The sequence below is a fragment of the Nannospalax galili genome, unplaced genomic scaffold (genome assembly GCF_000622305.1).
Source record: "Nannospalax galili isolate Female #2095 unplaced genomic scaffold, S.galili_v1.0 scaffold856, whole genome shotgun sequence".
Taxonomy (NCBI): domain Eukaryota; kingdom Metazoa; phylum Chordata; class Mammalia; order Rodentia; family Spalacidae; genus Nannospalax; species Nannospalax galili.
The window spans coordinates 572702-585944 of NW_008339573.1; the positions used below are offsets into that span (position 1 = coordinate 572702).

Sequence of the window (13243 nt, forward strand, 5' to 3'; positions counted from 1 at the left end):
AATGAAAAAGCTGCTTAGATCCTTAAAGTCCCTACAATGGCTTCTTAGAACTTTAGAATAAAATCCAAACATGGCCATTTGTGACCTGGCCTCTGCCTTCCCGCACAATCTCATGCAAGAAGTCCCAACTCAAGTACTCATGCTAATGTGTTTCCTCCAAACCTCTAGGCCTCTAAACACACGGAGTCTTTCCCAAGGTCTCAGGCTACTTGTACAGGACCCTATTCCTTCATTCCTGTCTACCATCACCACTCCCAACAAGCAGGGCTATCTGTCCTGTCAGAAAATTCTAAGACCCTGCCAGTCACTCTGGATCTCCACATCTGGTTTAGATCTCCAAAGAAGTCTCACTTCAGACATAGTGAGTTTGAGAAGCCATGGGACAGCCAAGAAGTTCCCCAGCATACAAGTGATCATGTGGGTCAACAGAGATATCTGCACTCAAAATAGGGAGCACTTAAAGCTGATGACTGAGGTTGGATATGTATGCAGCTAAATGGTAGAGCACTTGCCCTGGGTTCGATGCTCCAGCACCACACACACAAAAAGAAAAGACTGATGCTAGAGGCTGAACACAGTAGTGACCAGTGATTCTCAACTATGAAAAAGAAGGAACCCCTCATCTCTAAGTCACCATATAAAATGTTCTAATAGGAGTAAAGGTGATTCCACTTAAGGAGTGCTGAAAACCTACAGACTCAGGTCAGAATCCTATTACAAGAGGGTGGGAGGGGGAAAGTACAAGAAAATCAGAATATCACAATTCCCTCTACCTTCATGCCCTTTTATGTTTTTCCTAACTTCCTCCTTTCACTTGACTTCATGTTTCATCCAGTTCAAGATACCACATCTCAGAACTTTCTGGACTTCTTCCAGGAAGTTTACTAACCCTCTCCTTGCCTTCACAAGTTTCTTCTGCTGTTAGCATTATATACAATTTGGCTCAGACAGGTGTGATGATATACGTCTGAATCCCAGCACTGAGGAAGCTGAGACAGGAAGATGGAGAGTTCCAGGCCAGGCTGGACTTCATGGAGAGATCCTGTCTGGAACAAAAAGATTTGCCCTCACAGTTTCTAGTCTGCACTGTACTACATCTGCATGTGTACCTACCTCCTCGATTAACTGAAGAGTTATAGGCAAAGACCGTGTGTTAATCACTTGAGAAGTCCTCAAAGAAAGAGGATTTTTTTAATTCCTTAACTTAATAGTCAAGAGGAATAAATAATTGAGCAGAGGCTATGGATGATTTCTCCACTCATCCCTCTTGTAAAACATCTAATTAATGAAATTTACAAATTCCATTTCTTAAACTAACACTCCCCCTTTCAGGTTTTTTTTTTTTTTAGGTTTATTTACTTTTATTTTATGAGTGTTTGCCTGCTACTTTGTAAGTGCACTGTATATGTGCCGGTGCCGCGCTGGCCAGAGGAGAAAGAGCTCCCTGAAACTGGAGTTTCAGACTGTGAGCTGCTATGTGGGTGCTAGGAACTGAACATGGTCCTCTGGAGAAGCAGAGTGCTCTTAATCTCTGAGCCATCTCTCCAGCCCCACCCATTGAATCTTTAAAAATCAAAACACAATCTATCCTCATCGAATCACCTATCTTTTCATACACAATGATGTAAGCATTAACTCTTACTCCTTTTTTCTAAATATTTCACATATATAATACACACACACAAAAACAAATGTTACAAAGACGGGAGACATGAGGGTGTCAACCCTAGATTTGGGCCAACTACTGCCTGTTTTATCTGAATCAAGGGTCCAGTCAAGGTTTCCCCACCCCCCGCCAACAAGTTCTACACACACACATACACACTCACAAATTCCTTTAAAAGTCTAAAGAGCCGGGCGTGGTACCGCAGGCCTTGGAAGGCAGGGGCTGGAAAATCGCGCATTCCAGGCCAGACTGACCTACTTATACTTGGCAAGACCCCGACTCAACAAAACAAAGTCAGTAACAAGACTCTAAAGCCACTCCTGAAAACTAATAGCAAAGTCGGTCACATTACGCAGCAAAGGCGGCTGAGTAATTTCAAAGTAAGATTACCACTCTCCACACCAAAAGTCCACACGGGTGTGGCGCACCTGGCCCAACAGTACAGGGAGGGGATCCAACCTCTGGCCCCGCACACCGGAAAGCTCCCGCAGCCGGGAGCGGGGAGGAGAGCAACTGGCACAAACCGGAGAACAATCACGTCCCCACCACGCTCCCCAGCGCCCCCACCCCTCCAGGGCCGCGGGGCGGAAGCCCCACCGCGGGGAGGGCAGGCCCGAGGCGCTCCGCACGCGCCCGGGCCTGGGAACAAACTTTTTCGGAGAGGGAGAAAGTTTTCCAGAAGGAAGCGCTGTAGCTGCGCGGGCTGCAGCAGCTTCTCCTCTCCAGCCGCCGCGGCCGCTCAACTTGCCCAGCGCCTGGCAGCGCCCAGGGCCCAGGCCCGGCCCCGCAGGGAAGCAGCGGCCAACCCGAGGGCCGCGGCCCGGAGGAGACGCCATCCCCGAGGCCCTGACCCGAGGAGACCCCCGCCCCACCCCAGAGTCAGCGCGGGGAAGCGCGAAGACCACTCACCTGCGAGAGCAGGGCGAGCGCTGGACGACTCCGGAGGCGCCAAACAGAGGGCCGCCGCTTTGTCTCGCTCCAGTCCGGCTCCGAAGAGGAAATGGGCCGCCCGACGCCCCCGCCCCTGGCCCGCCCCGCGGCCGCGCCCGCCCTTCCCAGCACCTCCCTCCGAGCTCTTCCCGGAGCCTCCCGCTGCCCCCACACCCGCTGCTACAGACTTGCTCTGGTCCGCACTGTCCCGGGAAAGCCCCACACCGGGGAGACAGCCTGGCAGCTCCAGGCTAGACCTACCCCCCCAGCCGAAGACCTCTTCCTAGGCCCTTAGAGGGCACTGAGACCAGGAGTGACTCCCCCTACACCCCAGGGAGAAGGAACGGCAACTCCCGGAACACCCCGCGAGTCGGGAAAGGCAGGTCGAGGGCAGGTGAGTCAACTGCTCGGCTCAGGTGAGTCTCGGGGCGCGGCCCGACCTGGCCCCGCCCCCGCCCAGTTCCTAGGGTGTCCTCCCTACAGAAGTGTGCCCAGAAAAGTGCTGCAGACTCACTTCCTGGCCTTACCCAAGGAGAAGCAGTCTAGGCAGATGCCCACATCTTGGGCCTATTTTTTGTTTTTGTTTTTATTTTTGAGTCAGGGCCTCATGTAGCCTAGGCTGGTGGGCAAGGGTGACCTTAAACTTTTTTATTATTGTATTTAGTGAGGGGGTGGGAATGCACATGTCACAGTGCACATGGGGGAGGCCTGAGTCCTGGGGCTCTAACTCATGTCCTTGGGCTTAGCAACAAGCACTTTTACCTGCTGAATGCTCTAGCCAGCCCGACCTTGGGGAGGGGGGGCTAGCTAGAGCAAGGTGCTCCCTTGGGACCTCTGAAAGAGTAAGAGCGAGCAAGTGAGCTCAATGGGTAAAGGTGCTTGTGCCCCCACCACCACCCCCTAACAGTGAGTTTGATCCTGGAACCCACATAAAGGTTGAAGGAATAGAATGAGCTTCACATAACAACTTCAGAGTTATCCTTTGACCTCCACATGAGTTCCATGGCACATGCACCCACACTCACATCATACACACAATGGGGATAAATTAAAATTTTTAATTAGAAAAAAGAGGGTTGGAGATAGCTCAGCCATAGAGTTTTTCCTAACATGTGCAAGGTCCGGGGTTCAATCCCCAGCACTACAGAATAAAGAAAAAAAGAAAAGGAAAAAAGACATACCTTCACAAAGCCATTCTTGTCCAGCTACACTCTGGTAGCTCTAGTTTGAGGAGTCCACAGGAGTCAAAACCCCAAAGCCAGAAACAGATTGGAGTGGCTATGCCTTTCCCTTATTTTACTTGGCTATGTCAGAACATAATAACCAGTAAATAAATATTTGTTTTGCCCAGCTGTAATCCCAGCACATGGGAGGGTAAGGCAGGAGGACTGCCACAAGTTCAAGGCTAGTTTGGACATAGCAAGACCCTGTGTCAAAAAAAAACAAAAACCATTTTTTTTTGTTGTTGTTAATTATTTGAAATAATGACAGTTAAAGTCTGTTGGCTCATACTTTTTATAGCCATCATTTCGTTCATGACCAGTTAGTTACTTAATATGCAAGTCCCCTTGTTCAAAAAGTATTAACAATTTCAAGACAGCACCAACAGAGCATTAAACTAAACATGGACCCTAAAGGTAAACATTCAAGGTTTGTTTGGGTGGGACAGGGAAGCTCAGGTGACAGAGAACATATCCTGCTAGACTGGTAGCTCAATGTTTAAGCAGAAGGGAGCCAGTTCCCTACTTCTGAGAAACAAACAAAAAAAACCTTACTAGAGAAAATTTGAAAATTATGTCCCAGACAGGTGCTCTGTGCTGAGGAAGTAAATAAAAACTGAATGAAACCAACTTGATCTCTATTTTCACACCATTTAAAATATAATGATGGAGGGAGCTGGAGAGATGGCTCAGCAGTTAAGAACACTGGCTGTTCTTGGAGAAGACAGGGGTTCGAATCCCAGCACCCACATGGCAGCTAACAACTGTCCATAACTCCAGTTCCGAGAGATCCAACAACCTCTTCTGTCCTCCTTGGGCATTGCACAACACAGGTGCACTTACTCATGCAGGCAATACACACATACACGTAAAATAAAAATAATAAATAAAATTTTTTTAAAAAAAATATAATGATGGAGACAATATTAAAAGCAGGTAAACCATAAAAAGAGACAAGTGAAGATAGGGGAGAGATATAAGGAGGATAAGACTAAATTAACCTACTCTGAGGTTCAGTGACATAAGTAAGTGAACTTTATTCTTCGACCACCAACTCCAGACGGGCCCAAAGGCACTCACTTTCCCCAAAAAGCTGCTTTTATCAAAGTTTGGGATGGCTTCTCTGTTACTAAATTCAGTGGCCAGTCTCCTTCCTTAGTTGTCTTGAATAACAACAGTTAGTCATTCTCTTTCTTCTCAAAACACTGTTTTCTGACTGGGTGTGGTGGCACACATCTTTAATCCCAGCATTCCTAAGGTACAGGCAGGAGGGTCAAGAGTTCAAGGCCCCCCTCAGCTACAAAAGGAGTTGAAGGTCAGCCTGAGTTATATGATCAAAAAACAAAAACAAGGACTGGAGAGATAAGAGCACTGGCTGTTCTTGAAGAGGACCAGTTTCCATTCCCATATGGTGGGTAACAGTCATCTGTAACTCCAGTTCCAGGGGATCTGACGCCCTCTTCTGACCTCCTCGGGTGTTGCATATCACAAGTGCACTTTCACACATGCAGGCAATACACTCATACACATAAAATGAAAATAATAAATAAGGTCTCGGGCATGATAGTACATGCCTTTAATCCCAGCACTTGGGAGACAAAGGCAGGTGGATCTCTGTGAATTCGAGGCCAGCCTGGTCTACATAGCAAGTTCCAGGCCAGCTAGGGCTGTCTCAAAAAAATATATAAATAAATAATAATAATAATAATAAATTTTTTTTAATTTTAAAACAATAGAAGCTGGGTATGGTGATTCTTATCTATAATCTCTGTGTTTGGGAAGGCAAGGCAGGAGGATCTCTATGTGTTCAAGGCCAGCCTGGGCTACTTAGTTCTAGAACGAAGTAAGCCTGAATTACAGAGTGAGATCCTGACTCCAACAAACAAACTTTGGAGGCAGAGGCAGGCATAGCTCTATGAGTTTGAGGCCAGCCTGGTGTACATAGAGAGTTCCAGGCTAGCTGGGGTTACATAGTGAGACCCTGTCTCAAAAAACATAAATAAGCAGGGCCTAGAGAGATGGTTCATCAGTTAAGAGTACTGACTGCTCTTCCGGAAGACTCTGGTTTGGTTCCTAGTATACCCACATGGCAGCTAACGACTATTAGTCAGTTCCAGGGTATCCGACATCTTCTTCTGACCTCCATGGGTATTTCACACATGGGTACATGTGTATATATGAGGCAGAACTCATATATGTAAAATAAAAATGCATAAATCAAAAAAAAAGTTTTAAAAACCAAGCAAACAGCAAGGGCTGGCAAGATGACTCTGCCAGTAAGGGTGCTTACTGTCAAGCCTGATTACCTGAGTTCAGTCCCTGGAAACCACACTGTGGAAGGAGAGAATCTACCCCCACATGTTGTCCTCTGACCTCCATATATGCATGCATATGCCCCTCCCCCAAAACAAAATAAATAATGGTAAAAATTATTTGCTATTGCTTATAAAGTAAATAATTCTTAAAATCAAAAAATACACGTGTGTGTGTGTGTGTGTGTGTGTGTATAATTTGGCTTTTCTACTACCATTCTCTTGTGTGTAGAATACAGTGTTCCACAAGCTACATAATTTATGATATGCATCACATTTCACCTGTGGAAACTCACATGAGACTCAAGCTTTTATTTAGCCAGACAAAAAAAGATTTACAAAACTCAAACAATAATGCTTCTCTCTCAATTTCTTTTGCCAAAACATTGTTACCTTTGAAAATGTATTGTTTATAATAGCATGTAAAGATTTTGCTACTGTTAGTTTTAAGTAAATTAATGAACAACTGGAAACTTCCCGTTTTATTTTCTAATAAAGTAAATGTTGATAGATAACAATACTTCTCTCTCAATTTCTTTTGTTTTACAAAACAGTTAACCTTTGAAAATGTATTGTTTATAATAGCATGTAACAATTTTGCTGTTACATTTAAGTGAATTCATGAATAGCTTGAAATTTCCCATTTTATTTTCTAATAACATAAATGTTGGTGGATAAAACATACTAAGCAAGAGCTCTTTGAGAAGAACCTTAAAATTTTTTTAAAAGAATGGACTGGCAAGATGGCTCAATGGGTAAAGGCACTTGCTACCCCATCTGACAACAAAGGTCGATCTTTGGGACCCATACCATAGAAGGAGAGAACTGATTCCCACAGGTTGTTTCTCCTCTGGCCTCCACACAAGTGCTGTGGCATGTGTGTGCACACAAATAAATAAATTTTTAAAAGAATGTAAAGAGCTGAATGCAGTGGTACATACCTGTAATCACAGCACCAAGAAGACTGCTGTGCATTCATGGCAAGCTGAATCACATGAGTACCAGGCCAGACAGGGCTTCAGGGTAAAAGAAATTAAAACAAGAATAAGTTAAATAAATAAATAAGAAAAAAAGGTATAAAAGAATCTTGAGATCAAAAAAGCTTTAAGAACTATCTCCAGGCAGTCGTGCATGCCTTTACTCCCAGCACTCAGGAGGTAGAGGCAGGCAAATGTCTGTGAGTTCAAGGTCAGCCTGATCTACTAGTGAGTTCCAGGCCAGTCAGGCCTGCATTGTGAGACCCCTGTCTCAGAACAACTATATTGTCCCTGAGGTGGTGGCTGCCTTTTCCTTTGTGCTAAAAGCCATTGATGATCTTATCTAGACATGGCTATAAATATTATAAATGTGCTGACAAGTCCAGGTTTACATCACCAACTTGAACCTCTCCCCTGAATTGATACTCACATATCCGGCTCCCTATTTGATGTCTCTCTCCATTTATATTTCCAATAGGCATTTAGGCATGTTAGACTTTACATGACTGCCTGTCCAGAACTGATTTCCTGATAACTCTGTCCAAACTTGCTGATCCCACAGTCCTCATCACTTCCTAAAATGGAAACCCTAGTCTTCAGAAACCTTGGAGTGATCCTTGACTGTTTTCTTCCTCACATATTTTCATCAAATTCCTTCAAAATATACTCAGAATTTACTAACATTGTACCATCAACCGTTGCCATCAGGACTTGATCATCACCATCTCTTAACCTCATCACAGGAGGCTTTAGTCTCCCTGCTTCTGCGTTGCCTCATCACTCCAGTCTCTGTTTGGCAGCCCACATGATCCTGTTAAAACTAAATCCAAAACTGTCCCCAGCAATACCCAAAACCTGCAGTAGCTCTCATCTGTCAGAACAAAAGCCAAGGTCCTTATATGGGCCTCCAGATCCCACTTGCCCACACACTCTGCTGTGTCACAGTGGCCTCTTTACTATTCCTGAACTGTATCAGGTAGTCTCTTGCCTTAAGGCTTTTCCTTTCTGCCTGGAATGCTTTCTTCCAAATACCTTCCTGACTCACTCCCTCACCTCTGCCAGGTTTTTGCTCAGCTTTTTCTGTAAGACTTCCTCTTCGACTCTATCTAAACTTAAAACCCTCATCACCTAGTAGCATATAAAGTCATATTTTCAAATCCATGTTAATTATGCAATATATAAAGCCGTATATATAATGGCATATATGGTTCATTGCTTTTTCTTGTTTTTCACAAAAATTTAAGCCACTTGAGGGCTGGAATTTTTACTATGTTCAGTGTTATATCTTTAAAGTTTTTTGTTATTGTTTTTTTAAATTGTATTTATTTTATGTATATGAGTGTATTGCCTACATGTGTGTTAGTGCGCCCCTGTCATGCAATGCCTGAGGAGGTCAGAAGAGAGTGCCAGATCCCCTGGAACTGAAGTTACAGACCATGTGGGTGCTGGGAACTGAACCTGGGTCCTCTGTAAGAGCAGCCAGTGCTCTTAACCACTGAGCCATCTCTCCAGGCCTAGTGTTATATTTTTGGTGGTTAGATTCGTATTTAACATTAAGTAGGCTCCTCAATAAATATTTGTTGAATGAATGAATGAAATTTAGAGAAGGTGGAAAAGGGATGAATTTTATTCTATATCAAAGGAATATGTAAGTTTGAAGACCTTGAGTTCCATTCCAAGAAAAGAAGTTCTATGGTTTGGGTGCTGGTAAGCAGAGACCAGACTGGAGAGAACTTTGTAAGGCTTTAGATGTTACTGTGAGAAATGGGAAGCCAAAATTATTTAAAGCAGTAATCCTAGCACTAGGGAGGCAGAGAGAGGTAAATCTCTGAGTTCCAGGCTAGCCTGGTCTGCATAGCAAGTTCCAGGCCAGCCAGGGCTACAGGGAGACCTTGTCTCCAAAACCAAAACCAAACAAACAAAAGTGTCATTAGAGCAGATTATTTTCTCTTCTGTTCACTGTTATAATTCCAAAACCTAGAGCAGTTCTTCACAGGTAACAAGTACTCAATAGAATGTGTGAATGATTGATTACAAGTCTGTAAAGATGTACAGCAAAATACTACTGTGGTTATATGCAAGGAGGAAAATGAGGATTCCTATAGTATTTCAGTGTTGTGTGAATGAAAAGAAGTAGGTAGGTGGCAGGAGAGATGGCTCAGCGCTTAAGAGTACTGGTTGCTCTTGTAGAGGACCTGGGTTTGGTTCCCAGCACCCATATAGCAGCTAACCGCCATCTGTAACTGGTTCCAGGGTAATTAACACCCTATCTGACCTCCATGGACAATGCACAACACAGTTGCACCTACCTACATGCTGACAATACACTCATACATAAAAATAATAAATTTTTTTTTGGTCATTTTGAGACAGGGTCTCCCTGTAGCCCCAGCTGACCTGGAACTCACTACAGACCAGGCTGGCCTTGAACTCACAGAGATCTGCCTGCCTCTGCCTCCTGAGTGCTGGGATTAAAGGCGTGTGCCACCACGCCTGGCTAATAATAAATTTTTTTTTTTTTAAAGAAAAGAAGTAGATAGATTTGAGAGCTGTGTAGGAGAAAAGAAACTCCTAGGCTTTGCCAAAAGATTGAATGTGGAGATTCTGGAAAAGAAGTCAAGGACGAGTCCCACATTTCTAGTTAAATCAACTAGGGAAACCCTGGTGCCATTTACTTACATGGGAAACTTTGGATGTAAAGCAGGTGAGATTAGGGTAGAGTAATGCATATAATTATTTTTCACCATGCTTAGTCTCAGTGCCTATCAAGCGTAAGATACCCTGTAGACAGAGAAATGTCCAAATCCGAGCTTGGGAAGGCTAAAAGTAAAGCTAGAGATGCAGAAGGAGAGATGAAATGACTGACTTATGAAAGGAAGAGGAGCTAGAACAGGAGGCTTATATTCCCCTCTTCTCTTCCAGAGCCTTACTTTCTTTCGTAAAATGTGCCGATTCTCTTTCCACATCAGGGTCTTTGTATTTGCTGAATATAGTCCTAGAGTATCTGTCTTTTTGTCTCAACTCTTTTTTTAAAAAATATTTTTATTGTTTTTACTTTATGCGTATGAGTGTATTACCTGCATGTGTGTAAGTACACCCATGTTGTGCAGTGCCTGCAGAGGTCAGAAGAAGGCATTGGATCCCCTAGAACTGGAGTTAAGGAAGGTTGTTAGCCACCATGTGGGTGCTGGGAATTGAACCTGGGTCCTCTGCAAGAGCAGCCAGTGCTCTTAACCACTGAGCCATCTCTCCAGCTCTTGTCTCAACGCTTTACAAGCCTTGGTGGGGAGGTCTTCTCTGTCTTTGTCTCTCTTTCTCAATTTTATTAATTTTTAATTTTTATTTTTATGTGTGTTCATAATGTTGGGGAGAGGTACATGCCACAGTGCATGTTTAGAGGTCATAGGACAACTTTATGGAGTTCGTTCTAGCTTTACATGGATTCTAGGGATCTAATTCAGGTCTCCAGGACTACACAGCAAACACCTTTACCTACTAAGCTGTCTCATCAGACTCTTTTACACAAGGTCTTGATACATAGTACAGACTGGCCTCAAAGTCTCCATCCTACTTTAGCCTCCCAAGTGCTGGTATTATAAGCACTACTACACCTGGGTTGGGGTTTTGTTTCTTTTTTAATCTTTATTATTTTTTATTATGTGTGTGTGTGTGTGGTGGGGTATGTATACACATGAGAATGCAGGTGCCCATGGAAGCCAAAGGCTTCTCTTCTGGAGCTGGAGTTTCAGGTGGTTATGAACTGCCCAGTATGGGTGCTGAGAACTGAACTCAGGTCCCCTTCAAGAGCAGTATGTGCTCTTAACCACTGAGCTATCCCTCCAGCCCCTCCTTCTTTACTTTTTTAGACTGGGTCTCATGTATCCCAGACTAGCCTCAAATTTGATATGTAAACGAGGATAAACTTGAACTCACATCTCCTTCCTCAGCCTCCCCAGTGCTGGTATTATAAGATGCAGGACTACACCTGGCTTTTCTTCCCACCCGACTTGCCCTTCCCAATCTTCTTTCTCACTCTTTTTAAAAATAATTTTATTATTATATTTTAATTTTATGTATATGCATGTATTGTCTGCTTGTAGGTAAGTATACCCTACCTGTGTTGTGCAATGCCCTTGGAGGACAGAGGAGGCTGGCACAGCCCCTGGAACTGGAGTTACAGACAGTTGTTAGCTGCCGTGTGGGTGCTGGGATTCGAACCCAGGTCTTCTGCAAGAATATCCAGTGTTCTTAACCACTGAGCCATCTCTCCAGCCCCTCTCTGTCTTTAAAACACAGTCTTACTATGTAACCTTGGCTGACCAGGTACTCACTATGTATATCAGGCTGGCTTCAAACTCACAGAGATTCTTCTGTTTCTACCTCCCCAGTGCTGAGATTAAAGTTGTGCACCACCATGCCCAGCTACTTTCTCATTCTTTCAGGCTGATTTCTAGATCACATGGTCAGAGAGGCCTTCCCTGACCACATCCTTCTACAGCCACAGTCACTCTTCACCACATCATTTGTATTTCTAGTTTTCTTTTGAGTACTAGGGATTAAACCTAGGGCCTCATGTATATTGGGCAGCTGTTGTAGAACACAGTCTTCCAAGCAAAACAGCCACCATCTTTATCACATCAGCTGTGTGAGAGACCATCACCAGCGAGATCTTGAATGGGCCTATAGACAGTTGACTTCTCTCAGTGAAGAAGAGTGTGGAAGGGTTATTGGACCCTCACTTGCACCTCCCTCCTGTACCTCCCAGCCATTTGTATGCAATTCTGCAATTGCATGTGGCCTTGGGGTCTTGGGAGGTGCTAGAGTATATAGGCTGGGAAAGGTTAAATGAGGGGGGACTCCGTCTCTCCAGCTATGCAGGAGCCATCATCCATACTGGGTGAAGACTTTCCAGTATGGCTGATTTAGGGGTTCATGGCCCATACTTCTTTAAGTAGCCCCTTACTCATGCTCTGTAAGTAAGCCCTATAAACTCATTGGTTCCCCAGGGTGAATGTAAGTGGAATTTGTACTTTGTTTTGTTGGGGCTTTATAAGGAGGGGCTTGGATAGACAGTTCTTTATGTCTTCCCAGGGAAGGAATTCTAACAACAGCAGGTCTCTACCACTGAGGTATATCCCAACTGCTCTTTACACGTCTTCCCCACCAGACAGTGTCTGATTAAGTTACTCATGCTGGCCTTGAATTTACTCTTTACTCAGGCAGGCTTTGACCTTATGATCCTCAATCCTCTGAGTAGCTGGATTTACAGTATTATGCTACCAGGCCCAGAACTGCATTTCTATTCTTTATATAAATTTTTTTCCTTTTTAAATTTTTATTTGTGTGAGTGTGTATATGCCATGTGTGTGCAGGTGCCTGTGGAGGCCAGAAGAGGGTTTCAAATTTCCTGGAGCTGGAGTTACAGGTAGTTTTGAGCTACCCAACATGGGTGCTGGGAACCCAACACATATCCTCTAGAAGAGGAGCAAGCACTTTTAACTTGATGATGATGAGTCCCCATATTTCTATTCTGAATAGCACTCATTCTTCTCTGGAATTGTCTACTGGTTATTTTTCTTATTCTTTATTATTATTATTACATTTATTGGTGGAGGAGATGGGATACCATGTGCTATGACCAGATTGTAGAAGTCAGAGAATAGCTTGTAGGAGTCAGTTCTCTCCTACCATGTGAATACTAGGATCCATTGTACATCCTCAGCTTTGGTGGCAAGCACCTTTACCTGCTGAGCCATGTGACCAGCCCACATTTTCTTTTCTTTTTCCTTTCTTTCTCTCTTTCTTTCTTTCTCTTTCTTTCTTTCTTTCTTTCTTTCTTTCTTTCTTTCTTTCTTTCTTTCTTTCTTTCTTTCTTTCGTGTATGCTGGTCCCAGCACTCAGGAGGCAAGTGCACCCATGTCACACAATGCCCCCCGAGGCCAGAAGAGGGCGTGTGTGTGTTGTGTGTGTGTGTGTTTCTGTGTGTTTATATATGTGAATGCCAGAGCTTGACATCAGGTGTCTTCCTCTATCACTCTCCACCTTATTTTATTTTATTTTATTTATTTATTTATTTATTTATTTATTTATTTATAGTCTCCCTGTAATTCCAGCTGTCCTGGAACTCACTATGTAGAC

The 13243-nt window shown here is 43.9% G+C and overlaps 1 protein-coding gene across 1 annotated transcript in view; it reads right to left on the bottom strand.

Moving 5' to 3' along the window:
- The window catches only part of Ctnna1 (catenin alpha 1), a 165059-nt gene extending 162371 nt beyond the window's left edge, over positions 1 to 2688 (bottom strand). Inside the window, exon 1 of the mRNA XM_008834280.3 lies at positions 2576 to 2688. The gene's annotated coding sequence lies outside the window, so the exon portion shown is untranslated. The remainder of the gene's footprint in view (positions 1 to 2575) is intronic.
- Positions 2689 to 13243: the final 10555 nt, after the last annotated feature.